This window comes from Felis catus, chromosome A1 (assembly GCF_018350175.1).
Source record: "Felis catus isolate Fca126 chromosome A1, F.catus_Fca126_mat1.0, whole genome shotgun sequence".
Taxonomy (NCBI): Eukaryota; Metazoa; Chordata; class Mammalia; order Carnivora; family Felidae; genus Felis; species Felis catus.
In genome coordinates this window covers 122,199,332-122,219,437 of record NC_058368.1, presented here as the reverse complement: position 1 = coordinate 122,219,437, position 20,106 = coordinate 122,199,332, and the positions used below count along the sequence as shown (strand labels likewise).

General features: G+C 41.6%; 1 protein-coding gene and 1 long non-coding RNA gene across 8 annotated transcripts in view; one reads left to right on the top strand and one right to left on the bottom strand.

Moving 5' to 3' along the window:
• PPP2R2B (protein phosphatase 2 regulatory subunit Bbeta) overlaps positions 1–20,106 on the top strand; it is a 510,749-nt gene that overhangs the window by 144,944 nt on the left and 345,699 nt on the right. The window lies entirely within an intron of this gene.
• LOC102902024 overlaps positions 1–20,106 on the bottom strand; it is a 62,946-nt gene that overhangs the window by 11,612 nt on the left and 31,228 nt on the right. Inside the window, exons 6-7 of one of the 3 annotated variants that reach the window (XR_006600052.1) lie at positions 2,992–3,046; positions 1,192–1,275 (exon numbers count right to left, since the gene is read on the bottom strand). The exons of 1 other annotated variant lie outside the window; for it this stretch is intronic. This is a non-coding gene — a long non-coding RNA (uncharacterized LOC102902024). The remainder of the gene's footprint in view (positions 1–1,191; positions 1,276–2,991; positions 3,047–20,106) is intronic. One more of the 3 variants, XR_006600058.1, reaches the window with a different exon arrangement.

Sequence of the window (20,106 nt, the reverse complement as noted above, 5' to 3'; positions counted from 1 at the left end):
CCATGCAATAAACAAGAAAAATGAGTAAGAAATAAAGTAATTTAAGTGTTCTGAAATTGCACAGGGTTCTTTCTAGATATGGATGTCTTTTTAATCATTTCAGGAATCACTGTTTCTTAGAGTACCCATATGAAAATAAATGTAGAAATACAACACTCCCAGAAGTTACAGGGTCTAACAAAAATGCTTAGACTAGTAAGGATATAGAATATTTGATTAATACGGTTAGCTAGTGTCATGTAATAAACACGTATGTGTATAAAATCCTGTGCTTACAAATTAGAGAAGGCGGTTCCTTTCAAGCATGTATAAACCTTCACAAAAACTGACTGTGAATTAGCTTCAACTCACATGTGATAAAACACCCTAATAATCAGTTTCATAGAGAGCAGCGTACTGTACAATGAGAATCAGTAGCAAAACAACAGATAAAATTTTTGTTTCATATACAAGACGACTCCCAGCCCACTGAAGTCCACAGGGATTTGAGTTCAGCTCACTCTTAGCTCAGACATGGGAGCCTCCGTTCTCTCCCTTCAATCTTTCTCCCACTGTTGTTTTTGTCCCCCACCCCTGTTCCTAACCTTAATCTTTAAGGTTGTCGATCATCTGGGTTTCCTTGTGGGTGGGACTGTATCAGGGAGGGGAGGAAAGCTGTAAAGGAGGCAAAGGTTAGAGTACCCCTCAGAGCATTAGGCCACTTATCCTGCCAAATTTGACCTTCTCTTTGTATGCCATCTCTGCTGCCTTGTAATTAAAGGATTTCTGGCTCATTCTCTCCATTATCAAGGTATCCTCCTCTCATCCTGTCTTCAAGGTATCTTTAACTCCAGTAAGGGAGTTGGTGGGGAGGGGTGAGGAAGCACAGATACATGCGTACTTTTTAATTTTTATCATAATGGAATCATACAACATACTGTTCTGAATTTCTTTTTTTTGCAAAAAATATGTTGTAGACATCTCTCCATAACAATAGATACAGGTCTACTTCAGTTTTTTAATAAAAGGATAAAATTATATTTTGTGGATGCTGAAGGACAAGAAAACCACAAAACTCTACTGTAGAACACGAAACAACATAAACATTACATATACTGTTGAATATGTATGATTATATTATACACATTTCAAAGTGAGAAGATGCAGGGTTAATATACTGATTCATTGAAGATTTATTGATAAAGCGCTTACCACATGGCATGTACCACTCTAGGCAGTAAAGATACAGCCATAAACAAAATCGGTGAAATTTCCTGCTGTCTTGGAGCTTATATTCTGGCGAGAGGAAACAAAAAAATAAACATAATAAATACCAACATTACGTAGAATTTTATAAGTGGAAAATGCTATGGAGAAAAAGAAAGCAGGACAAAGTGGATGGTGAGTATTGAGAAGGGGTGCAATTGTAGCTAGAGAAATCAGGGAGGACCTTGGTGGCACATATGAGCAAAACCATTCCGAGAAGGTGCAGTTACCTGGAAGAAAAGTGTTTCAGGCAGAAGAAGCAGACAGTTCAAAGGCCATGAGGTAGGAGCATATGTGGCCTATTGGAGGAACAGCAAGCAGCCCAGTGTTACTGGAGTGAGGTGACCAGAATGGAGAGAAGTAGGACGTGAAACCATTCCTAAGGACATTAGCTTTTCTTCTTAGTTAAATGGAAGCCATTGGATGGTTTTTTGAGTTGGAGAGTGATGTTCATGGACTAATGCTTTAATAGGATCCCTCTGTCTCTTGTGATGAATGTAGACTCTAGAGAGTTAAGGGTCAATGAAGGAAGATTAGGTAGGAGGCTATTGCCAGAACCCAAGGATAAAATTGTGGGAGCCAGTCCCCAGGCAACACCAGTGGAGGGCTAAGAAGTGGTTACATTCTGACTGGTTTTAAAGGGTGGACCTAATAGACTTTGCTGATGGATTAGATATGGGATGTGAAAGAACAAGGGGACTCAAGGATGGCTCCAAAGCTTTTTTTGGCCTGAGCAAAGAGAAAGAGAAAGAGAAGGTTATTATCTGAGATGCAACATACCACTGGAGGAGCATATATGGAGAGAAATATGAGAACATTTTAAAATGTCAATTCTGTCCAGTCCATTTCTTTCTTTTTTTTTTTTTTTCAACGTTTATTTATTTTTGGGACAGAGAGAGACAGAGCATGAACGGCGGAGGGTCAGAGAGAGAGGGAGACACAGAATCGGAAACAGGCTCCAGGCTCTGAGCCATCAGCCCAGAGCCCGACGAGGGGCTCGAACTCACGGACCGCGAGATCGTGACCTGGCTGAAGTCGGACGCTTAACCAACTGCGCCACCCAGGCGCCCCGTTTTCTTTCTTAATCCCTACGCATTTTGTTTCACAGGGATGGGAAGGTGGGTTGCTGTTGATGAGGCAGCAGAGGGGTACCCTGGTGCCTCTGGCTCTGTGTGTCTCATGAGGTTATAGTCAAACTACCAGCCAGAGTTGTTTTGCTTCGAAGCTCCCCTGGGACTAGAGGATCCATTTCCAAGTTTATTCACGAAGTTGTTGGCAGGCCTCAAAGCTGCTTCCAAAAGAACCCACACAGGCGTCTTTGCAGGGCTGCTACGCTGTGTGGTAGCTGGCCTCCCCCGGAGGAGAGCTAAAGGGCAGGGAGAGACCCCACAGAGAGGCAGACAGAGTGCCCAGGATGGAAGCCATAGTCTTTTCTGACAAAGCTCTGGAGTGTCATCTCATCATACTGTACTGTATTTGTTGAAAGCACATTCCTAAGTCCATCTCACATTTAAGGGGAAGAGAATATAGAAGGACATGAATACCAGGATGAGGGGATTTGGGGGTCCTTTTAGAGGCCATCTACAATGGGATCCTTGTAAAACTTGAAAACGAACAAACCAGAATTCCCTATCTTAAACAATCTGAGGATCACTGTGTAACACTTTGATAAATGTATTAAGCATCTACTTCATGCCTGGCCTTATGCCAAACCTGAAAATACAGAGATGACTGTGATGGACTCACAGCTCTTCCAGCGAAGAAATGAATCAATGTGACGACTGCCCGTCCACGTGGAGCCCTGCAAGGAAGGCAGCGAGTCCAGTGAATCAGACCACACACCGCAAGTCTGGACTGCCTGAGCCAAATCCACCTCTGCCACTTATAAGCTTTGTGACATTTAACTAGCTACTCATTCTCTCTGGGCCTCCATTTTCTTTTCTTTTCTTTTTAAAAATATTTATTTATTTTTGAGAGAGAGAGAGACAGACAGACAGTGTGAGCTGGGGAGGGGCACAGAGAGAGGGACACACAGACTCTGAAGCAGGCTCCAGGCTCCGAGCTGTCAGCACAGAGCCTGACGCAGGGCTCAAACTCACGAACTACAAGATCATGACCTGAGCCAAAGTTGGACACCCAACTGACTGAGCTGCCCAGGTGCCCCGCCTCCATTTTCTAATGTGTGAAAGTGAGAGAATAATGGACACTGCCCCATAGCTGGTCCTGAGGTTTAGGAAAGTCAGCATATGGTAAAGCACATAGAACAGTATGAAATACGTACTTAAGTACTGTGTTAGTGTGTGTTATTGGTAGCATGAACTAAACCTAATACAGAGGAGAACCCTTTATTTTCTGTCTACTTTGACCTTTTTGTCCTTTTTAAATGTTCTATTGCTTTTATACACCTTTAAGCTCATGTGATACTCTCCTGACCAAATTCCAAAAAGATTTACAAGGTATTTACTATTTTTAATGTCATTTGCTTGGTACTTCAAGCAAGAAAAAAAAAATCTCTCTGAAAAAAAAATCACTGTGACTCAAAAACTTAAAATCATCATTTTGCTCTTCTTCCTCCAGATAATTTATGCAGATTTAACTAAGGATGGGCCCAGAATGGGTTTCTAGGGAACAAGGATCCCCTGTTCTGTCATCTCTGCAAAGCTGGCCAGACAGCCAGACCCATTGTACTCCTTAAAGCAGTGACTATCCCTGACAGAACGTCCTCTGCAAGGACATGGGCACTTGTATTTCTCATTCAGTTCTTGTGTACAACCTTGTCAAAGTTGTTTTTTAAATATAAGTGGATTATACCACTTATCCCCTTTGTCAGTGTGCCCATATATCGTCTTGAACCATTGCAGTATGAAGCCATAAGCCCATAGAGTCAAGTAGCCTTCCTTTCTACATTGACTCATATGTGGGGAAATCCCAGCAACAGAATCCTTTTCTTTGTTTATTTGTATATTTGGTTTTTCTTTTTTCTCTGTCTCTATGGAAAGAACGTGGGATTTTGAAATGCACAGAGCTGAGGCGTCTATGATTTTTCTTCCTGAAAAATTATCTACTGTATTTCAAATGAAACAGTGGGTAATGGACTCTTCAGTAAATTGCTGTTGGGCAACAGGATGGCCATTTGGACAAGAAATCAAATCAGATCCTATTCACTTTTACTCCAAAATAAACTCCAGGTTGACCAAAGACTTATTTCCAAAAAAGGAAACCATGGAACATCCCAAAAGCCATGAAACAGGCCATTTATTTCAAAGTGTGGAAGAAAATCCATGTATCATGAAGGAAGAAAAAAACTGATCAGTTTTATTACATTAAATATTTTAATCTACATTGCAAAAACAACAAAAATATAGAAAAATGGTGAAAATTTTTAATTTGCATTACAGAAAAACAGCTTATTTTTCATAGAAACTGATAATAAAGGGAATGACAATTCATGAGAAAAATGGGCAAAATGATAAAGGAATATTCCAAAAATACAGATGGTTCTTAAACTTAAGAGAAGACATTCGCTGTCATTCATAAGATAAATGCTAATTGCACTTTCACTAAGATTTCCCTCTTGGATTTGGACTTGACTTAGTGACCCATATCCAAAGAATGGAGTATGGAAAAGGGAAAAAGAGTCATGTTAGCATGGAGTCACCTCACAGAAGGTACTTAACCAAATAAACAAGGTCAGCATCCCTGGTCTAATCATGAGAGAAAACAAACATGACTAACCCAACGTGAAAGATACACTACAAAATACTAACTAGTTTCTCAAAATTGTCAAGGTCACATGGAACACGGGAAGACATAGAAACTGTCAGAGCCCCTAATAATGAGACACAGCTATGAAATGCAATATGCTCTCCCGGATCGTGTCCTGGAACAGAAGAGGGATGTTAGTAGAAAGATTGTGGAAATCCACATAAAATCTGGGCTCCCATTATACCAACGTTGGTTTCTTCATTTTCACAAAGGTATTGTGTTAATGTCAGATGTTACCCTGAGGAGAAACTGGGTGAGGGGTATCCGGGAACAATCTTTGCTATCTTTGCAACTTTTCTATAAAATCTGAAATTATTACAGAATAAAAGGTTTATTAAAGATTTGTTTTACCAGTCAATTTGGCAAAGATAAAATGTTTGATAACATACTGTTTGGAGATGGTGTAGTTAACAGTATTTCATGTATTCTTAGAAGTGTAAATTGGGACAACATTTATGAAGGAAAATTTGGCAGTATCTGTCAAAATAACTGAAGCTACCCTTTGACTCAGCAGGTTTTTTTCCTAGGGATTTACCTGGTAAGTATACTGGTGCATGTACAAAATATACAAGATTATTTATCATGGTATTGCTTTAGCAAAAGATTGGAAATAACTTTGTTTACCAGTAGGGGACTTGTTTTTCTTTTTTAATTCCAGTATAGTTAATATACAGTGTTATACTCCTTTCTGACGTATAATATAGTGATTCAACAATTTTATACATTGCTCAGTGCTCATCATGATACATGTACTCTTACTCCCCTTTATCTCTTCTACCCATCTCCCACACCCGCCTCCCCTCTGGTAACCATCAATTTGTTCTCTATAGTGAAGAGCCATTTTCTTGGTTTGTCTCTTTTTTTTCCCTTTGTTCATTTGTTTTATTTTTTAAATTCCATATATGGGTGAAATCATATATTATTTATTGGTCTTTCTCTGACTGGTTTATTTCCCTTAGCATTATACCGTCTATCTCCATCCATGTTGCTACAAATGGCAAGATTTCATTCTTTTTTATGAATAAATAATATTCTGTTATGTGTGTGTATATATACATATGTGTGTGTATGTGTATGCACACACACCCACACATATACACACATGCCACATCTTCTTTATTCATTCATCTATTGATAGATACTTGGGCTGATTTCATAGTTAGCATATTGTAAATAATGCTGCAATAAACCTAGGGGTACATAGATCCCTTCCAATTAGTGTTTTCATATTTTTGGGTAGGTACCAAAACTCAGAGGAGTGTGATTCCTGGATCATAGGGTAATTCTATTACATACATACACACACACACACACACACACACACACACACACACTCTACATAACTTAGGGCTCAACATCAAAATCCCGAGATTGAGACTTACAGGCTCTGCCAACCGAGCCAGCCAGGTGCCCCTATTTTTAACTTTTTGAGGACCCTCCATACTGTTTTCCACAGTGGCTGCACCAGTTTGCATTTCAGTAGGGAACTTCTTAATAAATTGTGATATATCCTTTCAATTGAAAATTTGCAATTGGGGGAAAAAACCTTTCAACATCTATTATTTAGTTAAAAAAGAAAAGTTCAAGATACCTTACTGTGGAGTGGATAGTATGTTACCATGTACTTAGAAAGGAGGGAATATATAATCTTTTCTTGTATGTGCATTAAAATACATCTGGGAGGGCAGACAGACAACTAGAAATTTTCATCTCTCTCTAGGTAGGAGCACTGGAGTAGGCAAGAGTGAAATAGATCTTTTTCTGTACACTTTTTACTATATTTTGAATTTTGAAAGCTGTGACTATATTATCTACCATATTTCATCAAAGCTAAGATGTCACAGATTACAAAATGTAGCATTCTCTCATGTATAACTAAGAACAAAAAGCTGCCATTTACCTGTAAAGTACCACAGACTATAAGATAAATCCTGAATTTAAGATGTGCATCTTTAAAAGCAATAAATGCATAACTTTTAAATGTGCACTCTAGAATCTATAAAATGTGCTTTCAAAATAAAACTTTAAAAACATGTTTTAAAGAAACAGCCATTTGGGATACTTTTAATGTGTAGTAAAAAAGTCTACAGGAATATGTGCCAAATAGTTTTAGCAATTATTCCTAGATGATCTCATGGTGGTGATTTTTATTTTCTTCCATGTATCTTCTGTATTTTCTAAGTCTCCTAAAAAGATATAGCATTGTTTTTCTGATCAGAAAAGAGTGTTAGCGGGGTACCTGGTTGGCTCAGTCGGTTGAGCGTCCAGCTTCAGCTCAGGTCATGATCTCACGGTTCGTGAGTTCAAGCTCCACATCAGGCTCCGTGCTGCGAGCTTGGAGCCTGGAGCCTGCTTCGGATTCTGTGTCTCCCTCTCTCTCTGCCCCTCCCTCGCTTGCACTTGGTCTCTATCTCTCTCAAAAATAAATAAACATTAAAAAAAAATTTTTTTTAAAGAAAGGAGTGTTAGCAAATGCAATGTGACTGTAAGCTTTAAAGGGGCAACTCAATTACCTTGTTTGTGGTGAGGGAGTTTTTTAAAGGGTGATCTTAAGAATAATAAGCCTAGGGGCACCTGGGTGGCTCAGTCAGTTGAGGTTGAGCGTCCCACTCTTGATTTCAGCTCAGGTCATCATCCCAGGGTTATGGGATCGAGCCCCATGTGGGACTCTGTGCTGGTCCTGGAGCCTGCTTAAGATTCTCTCCCTTGGCTCCCTCCCCTGCTGTTCTCTCTCAAAAAAGAGCATTTGCACGTGCTCTCTCTCTCTCTCTCTCTCAAAAAAGATAAGCCTCAAGTTCCCCCACCTGTACCCCATGCTTTATAGTTTGCTTTTTAACTTCCTTCTCCCGCAACTTAAATATTCATTTCCTGAGGTTCTGTTTTTCCAGTCTTCTCTTCTTTGTCTGTGTATTTTGATACAGTAGCAGCCTGGTATTACAGTTCAGAGAATGTGTGATGGTGCTGGATGGGCCAGCTTCACATCTGGGATCTGCCTGTTACTGTGCAGTGGCCTCATCCACAAAAGGGGGTAACAATAATATCTACATAGTAAGGTGGTTGTAATGACAAAAGGAGCTCGTATGTGTACAATGGACAGACACTGCCAGGCCTATGAACTCTAAGTTATTCTGACTCGCTCCTGGACAGTCTCATCCACACACACAGCTTTGCTTATCATCTTTTTGCTGATGGCTCTCAAATTTATTTCCCAGTCCAGATCTCTGTCCTGAGCTTCAGGACTGTACAGTCCACTGCCCCCTGGATATCCCACTTGTATATCCCATATCCCATATGGGATATCCCACTGCCCACTTGGATATCCCATAAAGTTAACATGTCTAAAATGGAACTCATCATCCTTCAAGCCAGCTACCTATTCTTCATTCACTGGCTCCTTCTTCCAGTCATCTCTGGGGTTGCTTTTGTCAGAGACCTCAGGATCATTCTTGACTTAGTTTTGTTCAGCACACCTGCCAACCTTGCAACACACACAGACACACACACACACACACACACACACACACAGGCACGCACACAGTCACTTTGCTCTGCACATACAGTCTCCTAAATGACTCTTGATTCCGTGTGTTCTTCTCCATTCCATCGCCATTACCACCATGCAGGCATCCTTTATCTCTGTCCTAGACTGTGGCACCATCCTTCGGTCTTGCCCACACCCCACCTCTTTCCCATACTGCAGGCAGAATGATCTTCCTAACAAGACTTTAATCAGGGTATCTTCGTGTATACAAGTTACCAGTGAGTGCCCACCAACCTTAGAGTAATCCTGAACAGGGTTTCCATATTCTGGGTCTGCCTTCCCCCCATCTTATTTCATGTCACTGTCTTACCATGGACACACAATGAAATACTGCATTTTCTAAAAGGTCTGTTGTCTGGCTTCCCTCAAGACCTTTGCCCAGGCTTCTTCCCGCACCTGGAATCCACTTTCCACCCTTCACATAGCTAACATTTACATTCCTTCCAGTGTCAGATGTCTGTGCCTCAGAAGGCGTCCCCCAGACCCAACTCTTGGCTGGACCTGCCTCCCAGATGCTCCCAGAGCACCTTGTACTTCTCACAAAGCAGCTCAGACTCTTTCTTTGTTTTTCCCCAACTCACCTGTTAGCTTCTTACTTTATGAGACTGTGTTTGAGCAGTGGTAGCTGGAGCAGACAAGTACCAGCTTCCAAAAGCCAATTGTTAATGTGCAAGATTGTTGCAAACCGGTTGGTAAACATGGCCATTATCCAAAGTTAAATTTTGTAAGCTTACAATGGAGTACATTATGTTTAAAATGAGAATAGTGAATACTAAAACTCATTCCTTCCTAATTACTGCATTTTACTCTGTGCTCTGGAGATGACATACCTCTACATTGTGCATTTCTTCCCAACTCCACGCTCAGTGCCCAAATACGGGTAGCTTGACATTGGCCATGGTGGGCATATTTACACACAAAAGTGTCAAGTGCCATAAGCCAGGGCTTGATTTTTACTGATTGTCTAGGCTCACCACTGTGTCTAAGAGACTTTGATGCTCCCAGTACGTGGCTCTGATCTGAAACAAAGATGGTGCTTAAGAGATGCTTATTGAAAATGTGTAAATATATGAAGACATGAAGGAATGAGTATAAGGAGGCCTAGAATTTCCCTGAACCCTATCACTGCCCGTTGCTTAGGAAGAAGGGTTCAAAGAAGGGTGCAAGCTGTCTGGAGGAAAACCAATGTATTCACGTTGGCACCGTCTTTGGGGGGTTACCTGGAACCTCTTTGTTTAGGTCTGGTGAGCCAGGACAAGACAATTCAATAAGCACAGGGTCGAGTTTCCCAAACTGCCTGCGGGTGGCCCCTAAATAACTCTTCATTAACACATGATGGGCAAGGTTGGCCTAGATTCCTGGGGCCTTGGTTGCATTCCTCAGTGGTGAATGCCACTTATGTAAGCTGAGTGGGCTGTGTTTGAGGAACGTCCAAGACTTGAAGGGGAAATTTTCCTTCTTTCCATCACTAGTTTGCTTACTGCAGTGAAGATATTTTTGGATTTTGGCTGAGTCGGTCTCTCTTTTTGGCCTGTGTACCTCTAGGGAATAGCTGCTCCTACAGATGGAAACTAATTGAAGAGTAACCATGGGCCAGGTCTGTGAGCAGGAAGGGGAGGGGAGCCACAGGGTGCCCTGGTGTTCCTGTCTTGTTCCAACTTCTGCACATTTTCTGGGCTGAGACACTGCAGGAAGTGCAGTACCAAGCGAGATGCCCTGAGGTTTTCTAGGGCAGAGGGACTGCACCAGGATGAGACTCCTAGAGGGTCCGCTGGTGCTGAGGACTGTGTCCTGGAGCAGAGTGCCTGGGTTTAAGTCATGGCTTTGGCTTACAACCTGGGTAACCATGGAGAAAAATACTTAACCTCTCTGTGCCTCATTTTCCTCATTTGTAAAACGAGAATAATTATCTATCTCCTCTTTTACAGGGCTGTTGTAAGGATTAAATAAGATCGCTGAACCTTGCCTGGCATATAATAAAATCTCATTAAATCTTAGCTAGTTATTTTCTTTGAAGCAAAGATGCAAGAGACATCTGTGGACCAATAAAGACCCGGCTGCAGAAAAGTCCAGCTTGCGATGCAGCTTGGGGGCAAGGTTTGTTTCAAATGCTTAGCCAAAATTCAGGTCTAGTTTTCCAAGACAGAATTAAGGAAGTCCTTTTTATCCATGTATCACATAGAAGGCATTGTGTTGAAAAGAGCAGGACTTCTAGAATTAGACAAAAACTGGGTTTTAAGTAGAAGCTGAGTAGCTTTGGGGAAATCATTTCATTTCTCCGAGTCAGCTTTCAATCTGTAAAATGGGTGAAACCCTAATATGGACTACAAAATATAGAGGCTTAAATAAAACATGGCATTATAATTCTGAACAAAGAGCTGCTGTGAATATTGGCCTGGGAATATCACTTCTAGGTGCCAGAAATGTATTTTTTTAATTTTTTTAAATTTTTATTGGGGCGCCTGGGTGGCGCAGTCGGTTAAGCGTCCGACTTCAGCCAGGTCACGATCTCGCGGTCCGGGAGTTCAAGCCCTGCGTCGGGCTCTGGGCTGATGGCTCAGAGCCTGGAGCCTGTTTCCGATTCTGTGTCTCCCTCTCTCTCTGCCCCTCCCCCGTTCATGCTCTGTCTCTCTCTGTCCCAAAAATAAATAAAAAAGTTGAAAAAAAATTTAAAAAAAATTTTTATTTATTTTTAGGGAGAGAAAGACAAAGTGTAAGCAGGGGAGGGGCAGAGAGAGAGGGAGACACAGAATCCAAAGCAGGTTCCAGCCTCCGAGCTGTCAACCCAGAACCTGATGCGGGGCTTGAACTCACAAATGGTGAGATCGCGACCTTAGCCAAAGTCGGACACTGAACCGACTGAGCCACCCAGGCACCCTAGGCCCTAGAAATTTACGATGTTCTACGGATGGTGACACCCCACCAGCAAGGTGATTGTAAAGGCTAAATGAAATCATCTCTCTATAGAGCTTAGCCCTATGCCTGGATGATCTCTCTACAAATCTTAGCTCTGGCAAATGAAGGATCCATGAGCATTAATGCCGTGATTGTTAGCCTGTGTTTGTTGTGATGAATACATAAAGGAATACAGCTTCTGAGCCCTTGCACTTAGGGAGTTTGCTTCCATTCCAGTCAGGGAGAGAAAAGAGTGAGAAACAGAAAAAGTGCCTGCATATGTTTTTAGATAATGATATGCTGTATGTAGAGAACGAGGTGACTGGGTTAGAGCGATGGAAGTGGGCTCCACTTTAGATCATGTTGTCAGAAGAGGCTTCTCTATGTCTCTCAGATCATGTGGTCGGTCAATGAAAACAACACCGTTTTCAGGTCTTTGTGTCACTTTAACAACCGCAGGAAGGTGAAGGTAAGTCTCCATAAACAGGAATATGCAGATCTCTCCATGGGCCTACCTCCAAATGAAAATCCTAAAGCCAATGTGGACCAGGGGGACAGAGAGAGCATCCTTGTGTGGTGAGGTAACCTCATGTAACATCCATGATTTCCCTGCCTGCATGTGGCCTGTCCATCCACCAGGTGGCAGTGTTCAATAATGAACAATGCAGCGTTAATTAAAGAGGGCCTCTGGCCAGCTTGAATATCTCAGGCCTCCTAATGAACATTTGCCAGGAACCCTAATTACAGTTATCCTTTCTGATGGCTGAGCAGGATTCCTTACCTTTGCACAGAGACAGTTTTCTTTCTGGATCACCTTTCATTGTGTGTCTGAACCTAACAGATAATGTTTTTAACAGATATGACTGAACACGCGTGTCCTGGTGATATACAGAGAGCTTTACAAAAATTATTACATTGCATCCTTGGACTAGCTTGCCAGTGACTCATATTGCTCCCACTTTGTAGATGAAGAATCTGAGGATCAGAGGGTAGCAGCTTGCCTAGGAATGCCCAGCTGGTATATAACAGTGCTGAGTTCAATCCTAGATTTGTCTGATGTCAAAGTCCAGCTATTACCATCAATTGCTGTGATCCTCTGTGCTTTAAGAAGGACTTTTACTAAGATATGTGCCCTGAAACAGAGCAAACTGTCTCCCAGATTAAGGTATCATAGTCTCACCCATGTAATATTAATATTAGTACTAACAAAGGGAGTACTTCTGTTGTGGCACCTACCTAGCTCTAGGAATGGTCGGGAACCAAAGGAAAGAAAGTGAGACCAGAAACACTTCTGAGGACTTAGGCAGTGGCAGGTGTAATAGCCAGAGGACAGAGGGTTTTTGTTTTGTTTTTTGTTTTTTGTTTTGTTTTGTTTTTTGTTTTTACTATGACTGACAGTGCTCGCAAGATGCCTTGAAAGAATCAAGGGCAAACTGTCATTATTTTCCTTTCATGGATGAAGAATATAAAAGTCAGAGAGGTACAGTTCCTGCCTGAGGTCTCATGGTGGTTCGCTAGAAGCACCCTGGAGGTTCCAGGGGCTTTCCCATTGTCCTGGAAACTGGCTGATCAAAGACAGCTTCAAAGTTCTGAAACAGTAAATGATAATGCAATTCCAGAGAATTTTACTAGCAGATGGGGGCAAATTAATATTTATATGTTTAAGATTTCTGCAGCTTGAAAAAGATTATTACTGTTTTGTCTCTGGGTGACTGAGGGAGATGAAGGAGCTATGAATGCAGTTTATCATGATATTTTGGGGTGGGACCCCACCCAAATCCGTATGTTCAGGTGATGGTAGACTTGAACTGGAAGAAAAGTTAGACAATCTGGTGCAACTCCTTCATTTCACAGACGGGGACACTGTGGCCTGGAGAGGGGTGACTTGCTTCCCATCACCCAGTCAGCTGACAGCAGGATCAGGCCTAGGTTCCTAGAAGAGGACCCCCCACCAACTCCTTTCAGAGTACAGGAAGCCAGAATTCAAACCAGAAGCCTGTCCGGAGTGGGCCCTCGTGGGCTGCTGCTATAAATTCAAGGAAGGCCCTGAGACCAAATAACTCTGAGCGGCATCAAGTCAAACAAAATTCAACATATCTTAACAGGACTTGTCAGAACCTTTAATGTACTCATATTTACTATGAATCTCCAAGAGGGAACCAGAGTATCTCCAGTTTGCCGAAATTATTTGACCTCAACTATTTTTACTACCATGTCTAGTCACGGCTCGCACTAAAATCTTCACTAGACCACAACTGGGAAAACAATGACTCAGTTTGTTACCTGCGTTTCCCAAAGTATTTGGTCATGGAACCCCACATTTAAGAGTATCTCATAGAATAAATGTTTTGGGCAACACATTCAGGAACTGCTTCACTGAGCTCTGGACAAAACAAAACCTCTTTGAGTCACAGCGTCCATCTAGCTTAAAGGCGGCATTTGGAGGGTTGCCTACCTGGGCAACAGCAAGTGTCCTCAGGAAATGTAGCCTGAAGAAAGGGAGGTTATACAGAGTAGAGAGCCATCTTTGTGAAATCTTCTGAATGAGATGTGAAAAGGTCAAGATAATGTAATTGTTCTTTTTAGGGAGCGAGTATCACTAAAGTCAGAATCGGGGGAGTCTGATAAACATGGGTTTAAATTCAAAGTGTGCAAGGTGTTAGCAGTGACTCTGACCTCCAGACTCCTTAAAATGGGGATAGTTACATTCTGCGAAAATTGGGATAATAATAGTACCTATGGGAAAAGATGGAGAAAAACATGGAGGGTGTCATATTTGTCCAACATAATTACTCAAACTACTCAGAGAGCAAAGTGGGACTCCAAGAAGATGATTGAGTAACAAAATATGCTCATTTGAGTGCTCTGCATAGTAAAAGGATAAGAAAATCCAAGTGTGGGTAGAGAACCAAGCTGGCAGAAGAGGTAGGAGCCAGTGAGAGGTGAGTCAGAGAGCACACAGCACAGGAGGGGAGTGGACCACAGCCCCTCAGATGGTCCACTCCCCCTAGTGCTTAGAGAAGGAATTCTGTAAAGAGAATTTCTGGGAGGTGTTTTTACAGGAAACTCCCCAAGTGATCCCAGCCCAAGGTGTCACCCCACAAATCCTCAGTGAGGATGGTAATTCTTAGACAACGATTATTTATGTTGATTTTGATGTGCAGGTAACTGACATCAGGTTACAGCTACCACAGAGGGGTGTTATAGAGGCCCCAGGGCAATAGCCCTAAATAGGGAGTAAAGCAAAGAGCATGGGGTTTAGTTCACTTTATAAAATGTGTTCTTGAATAATTGCCCTGATCCGGTTTGGACACACTGAATAATATTTTCTCATTAAATTGCATCATCGTCTCAAAGATGAGTCAGCACCGTGAAGGAGACTAGCTGTGGCCTTCCAGTCAGGAGCCTGTGCTCTCCACTCAGCTCTGCCAACAGAGGCTGAGTGCCTTAGGCCAGGTCCTTCGCCCACTGGACTTTGGTTCACTCACCTATAAAACAAGAGGAAGCAGTGTGGTGGTTCACGAGACATTATGGTCCCACAGAAATGGGTTTGGAGTCATGGACACCTGAGTTCCAATGCCACGTCCACCACTATTTAGTTTTGTGGCTTCCAGCAAGTTCCTTACCATCTGTGGAATGAGGGTGATCAGAATCAAGTAAGGTTATACTTGTCATTCTGGAATGGTATCTCGGATTGGGTCTTTCATTGGTATTGGCTTCTAAGACTTTTGCTTTAAGTTTTTTTATCCTTAAATCTTCTTGCGTGTGTGTGCATGCACGTGTGCATGCACGCATACGCACACGCACACGCACACCTAAGCTGTGCTAGATCCTTCTTCCTTTTCCTGAAAAAAGAAAAAGGGAAACGTTGGAAGCCACGTGAAAACAAGGGAATAGGGAGGGGTTGGCCTGAGCAAAACCCTGGACTGACCCAAAGGAAGACTGTTATAACGCTCCTCACATTTTGAGTGCTTCTAGGGCTCGGAACACATGCGGATAAGGAAGAGCGTCCACCGTGCCAGTGTGGAGACCAAGTAAACACAAACCTGAAATGGGAAATAGCCGGTGGGGTTACTGACCCTTTCCTTTCTCTTTGAATGTTACAGCTGGAAGTTGCAACAGACAAATCCCAGACTAGCTGAATAAGCTTTTGCCAAACTTCTCTCTAAATCACCTTAGATGGTGAGTCCATAATTTGTTCATTCTCTAGGGACACATATGGGCAAGGACCAGAAATTCCCAAAGCGAAAGTGGGTCACAGACCACAGATTATTATACTAACTGGGCCACCATAGAAAATCCCTTTGGTTTGTGACTCATTTCTTTTGAAAAGAGCTCTTCCGTGGGGTACTAAGGTCTTTTTGGCTGTGGATTATTAAGGCTTAAACGTCTAGTACTGATATGAGGCAGAGTTTAGGTCGGAAGCTCTCTGTAGGTGACTGGACCAAATTGTAATTTTCTGTCTATAAAATGGGTTTCAACAAACTCTTAATATATAGTTTTATTACATAAAAATACTCTTTATATTTAAATACTCTTAGTACTCTTAATATATAAAAAGCATCACCAGACAGAAATATGAATAAAGGGCGTGAAACTGCAATTTATAAAAAAGAATAAATGCCTAATAATCATATGAAAATGGACTCAAGCTTACAAGTAATGAAAGAATTAAAATAACAATGTGATGTTAATTTTCACCAAATGCCTATTGTTAAAGATGGAGCAAAACACTTTTTTTTTTTGGTGAGACTGTATGTAGATACCACATTTATAGAGTGCAATTCAGCAGTGCATAGCCCATGTTTTAAATGTGCTCACCAATTGGCTCTGCAATTCCATTTCTTGCATTTCATTAAAAAAATTTTAATGTTTATTTTTGAGAGAGAGAGAGAGAGCGTGGAGACCACAGGAGCTGGGGAGCGACAGAGAGAGAGGGAAAAGCAGGCTGAAGCCGGCTCCAGGCTCTGAGCTGTCAGCACAGAGCCCCATGCAGGGCTTAAACCCACAAACCGTGAGATCATGACCTGGGCCAAAGTGAACACTTCACTGACTGAGCCACCCAGGTTTCCCTCTTGAATTTTATTTTAAGTAAATAAGCATAGAAACATAAGAAGATTGAGCTATACAGTTGCTTACCATATAGCCTTCTCTCTCCATAAGCTTTTTTTAGTTATTGTGAATAATCAAAGTATGTCTGAAGAGAAGATTGATACAGTTAGGGTATATCTAGATAATGCAATATTCTGCAGGCTTTAGAAATCATGATATAAATACATATTCACAGGAAGTTAAAAAAAAGGGCAAATCATACAACTAGTATTCCTTTAAAAGACAACAAGAACAATGGCATTATGTACATATGAGGACAAAAGCTAGGGCAAGAGTTGCTCCCAAATTTTATGCCTGGTTTACTTTGGTTGGGTGGGTGAGGACTTGAAGAATGATTTTCACTTAGTTATTTTTCTGTATTGTTGGAATTCTTACACTAAGGACAAATTGCTTTTATAATCAGAAAACAGCAAATAAGGTAGAAAATAGGATAAAGTATGGGAGAAAATATGCGGGGTGTGGTACTACGCATGATGAGAAAGGGCTTGCAGTTTCAACGTGTTGGAGATAAAACCTGTCATTTTACTAGCTTGAGAAAGTTACTACATATCCTCCACAAACATGTGAAAGCCTGTCACCTGGGATTTAGGACTGATGCCATGCTTGAAAGATGCTGACCTGAGCTCTGAGTCTGATTTGTTTAGATTTGTCTGTGCTACTTGGTCCATTTCCATTTAGGTCTGGTGGCTTTCCATTCTAATTGCTATGCCTCTCTCTTCTGTCTGCTCAGATTCTGGGTGATTTTCGTTTAAGACAGCTTGTGCCTTGGGGACACCAGGGTGGCTCAGTCAAGTGGAGCATCAGACTCTTGATTTTGACTCAGGTTGTGATCCCAGGGTTGTGGGTTCGAGCCCTGCATCAGGCTCCGCAATGAGCTTGGAGCCTCCTTGAGATATCTTCTCTCTCTCTCTCTCTCTCTCTCTCTCTCTCTCTCTCTCTCTCTCCATCTCCCTCTGCCCCTCTCCTCAGCACTCTCTTTCTCTCAAATAAATTTTTAAAAAATTAAAAAAAAATAAAAGAGCATGTGCCTGTCTTTTCTCCCAGTAGCTTTTATAGGTATGGAATGAGTTAGTATCTGATGGGTGGAATGCCCTTTGTAGCAGAAAAAGGGCTTGGGACTATCGTGGCTACTTTAAGTAGGACCAAGGGAAACTAAGGATAACCTCAGAGGCAGATTAAGAACTGAGCTGGTGGTTGGATGACTACTACTCATGAAGTCCAGACACAAATGTCTGTATTATTATGTAACAACGCCATCCCTTTGGAGGGTAAGGAAAGAGAGCTTAACATTTTATAATCAACTAAAATTGGTCATGACATTTCCCTACTTAAAACCTATCAATGACTCTGCCATGGTTTTCAGAGTCAGGTTGGAAATCCTTAGCCTGGGGAACATGATCTGGCTCCTCCTTTTGACCTCTTGAGGTCTGTCTCTTATTGTTGCCTCCCTTCTCTGCTCTAGTCTTCCTCGTTCTTCCTTATTATGTCAACTGGTTCATATTTCTGTGTGTCCCTCAGACCAAACTAGAAAGCGTTTTACAGAACTTGCCATCAGCATCACCACTCACTCTCAATGCTCTTGTCCATTTTTTAGTTCCTCCAATCCCTGTGTCTCCAACACCTTCCCTTGCCTGGCTCACTCCTGCTAATTCTTCACCTTTCAATACCCAGCTCAAACACCACCTTCAAGGATCCAGAAGCCTTTCCTTTGTTGTCTCTGCCCCACCCCTGGCTGACTTAGCTCCTATCCCATACCTGTAGCCTCAGCATCACCTTGCTACATCTATTCTTTCACACATGCATTAATAAGTATTTCATGTTCTTGCTCTCTGCTAGGCAGTGGGCTAGGTAGAGGGTGGAGATAAAGCAAATTAAGGCAGAGATCCTATGTCTGTGAAGTTCCTAATCCATTGTAGTACTTGACACTCTGTACTATAATCACTGCCTTTCTTCTGAATCTCCTCCATGAAACCGTAGGCTTCTTCAAGTCTGGATCAGGTCTCAACCCACTTTAATTCCCCAGTCCCAGAAACATTAGGCACTCAGTAAATATATGTTAATCACTGAACAATTGGATGAAGAAGTTAATGCCAACAAAACATGCTTGGCAGACAGGCTCTGAGCATTTATTACAAAATTCTATTTAGTTTTCAATGACTACCTCTGAAGACAAAGATCTTAGAATTTCTAGGTTTCTACTGCACTCTCCCTTTGAATTGAAACATAAACCTGGATTAGTCAGTGTATTTTCCTAGATGTTGTTAAAACACCTTGAAAATGTTGGATTTAGTTGTATTGAGACTGCTATGTAAGAACATAATACAGAATTGGAGGCAGTTTTAAACAACATCTCAACAACTATTTTGAATGATTTGGATCCCACAACCAACTGCTTACTAACTAGACAATCTTGGGCATATAGTTTAATTTCTCTGTGCCTTAGTTTTCTCATCTCTGAACTGTGAGTGATAGAACCCACTGCACAAGGTTGCTGTGAGGTTTAGATGAGCTAGGACATAGAAAGAACTTAGCTCACAAAAGGTTAAGTACTATGATGATAAAGCTTGTTATCTGAAGCAGAAGGGATAGAGACAGTATAACATACTGATTAAGACTATGGCCTTTGGAGGTAGACAATGCCGAGTTTGTATACTAGCTCTGTTATTTATTAACATGTGATTCAGGATACATTACTCAACCTCTCTGAACCACGGTGTTCTCTTCTCTATATGGTGTTCTCTTGGGGTGCCTGAGTGGCTCAGTCGGTTGAACATCTGACTCTTGATTTCGACTCGAATCATGATCTCACAGTCATGGGATGGAGGCCCTTGTCAAGCTCTGCACTGACAGCATGGAGCCTGCTTGGGATTCTCTTCGTCCCTCTCACCTCTGCTCCTCCCCTGCTCTCCCTCTCCCCTCCCCTCTCCAAATAAATCAATAAATAAACTTTAAAAAATAAAATAAATGGTGCTCTCTTGAATAATGGATATATCAGGGAATTCTTGTGAGGATTAAGTGAAAATCATGATATAAAGATTGATGAGCACATGGAAAGTGGTAATTAAATGTTACTTTTAATAGTTACGATAAATAATAAGGTTGGTTATAGAAGATGGCCAACACTGTCCCTGTAGTTTCCTTATCTCTCCTTAGAAGGAAAATATGTCATACCTGAAGAGAGTGTTCATGTAGACAGATCAATTCCCTTCAAAAATGAATTCAAAACATCTCTCTAGGATTGAAGTATTTGGAATGAATATGAAGACTCAGGTCAACTGAGTAGAGGGCTGGTAAAGACACAGAGAAGGGCTAGAGACAGTGCATCCTGAGGGTTCTCATGGGAAGTGAAGAGTGTGCTCTTTATAGATGGTGTGTCTGGAGTTTGAAATGGTGAAGCCCTTAGTAGATCTGTGACTACAGCTGCTTGGTATCCTATCTGAAGAGTTATGGTTATTGGTTATTTGATTAATGTCTTGGCACCAACATTTGGAAAAAGAAAAACAGTAACTATGATGGGTGATGATTGTTTCCCAGGTCAACTTTTCCTA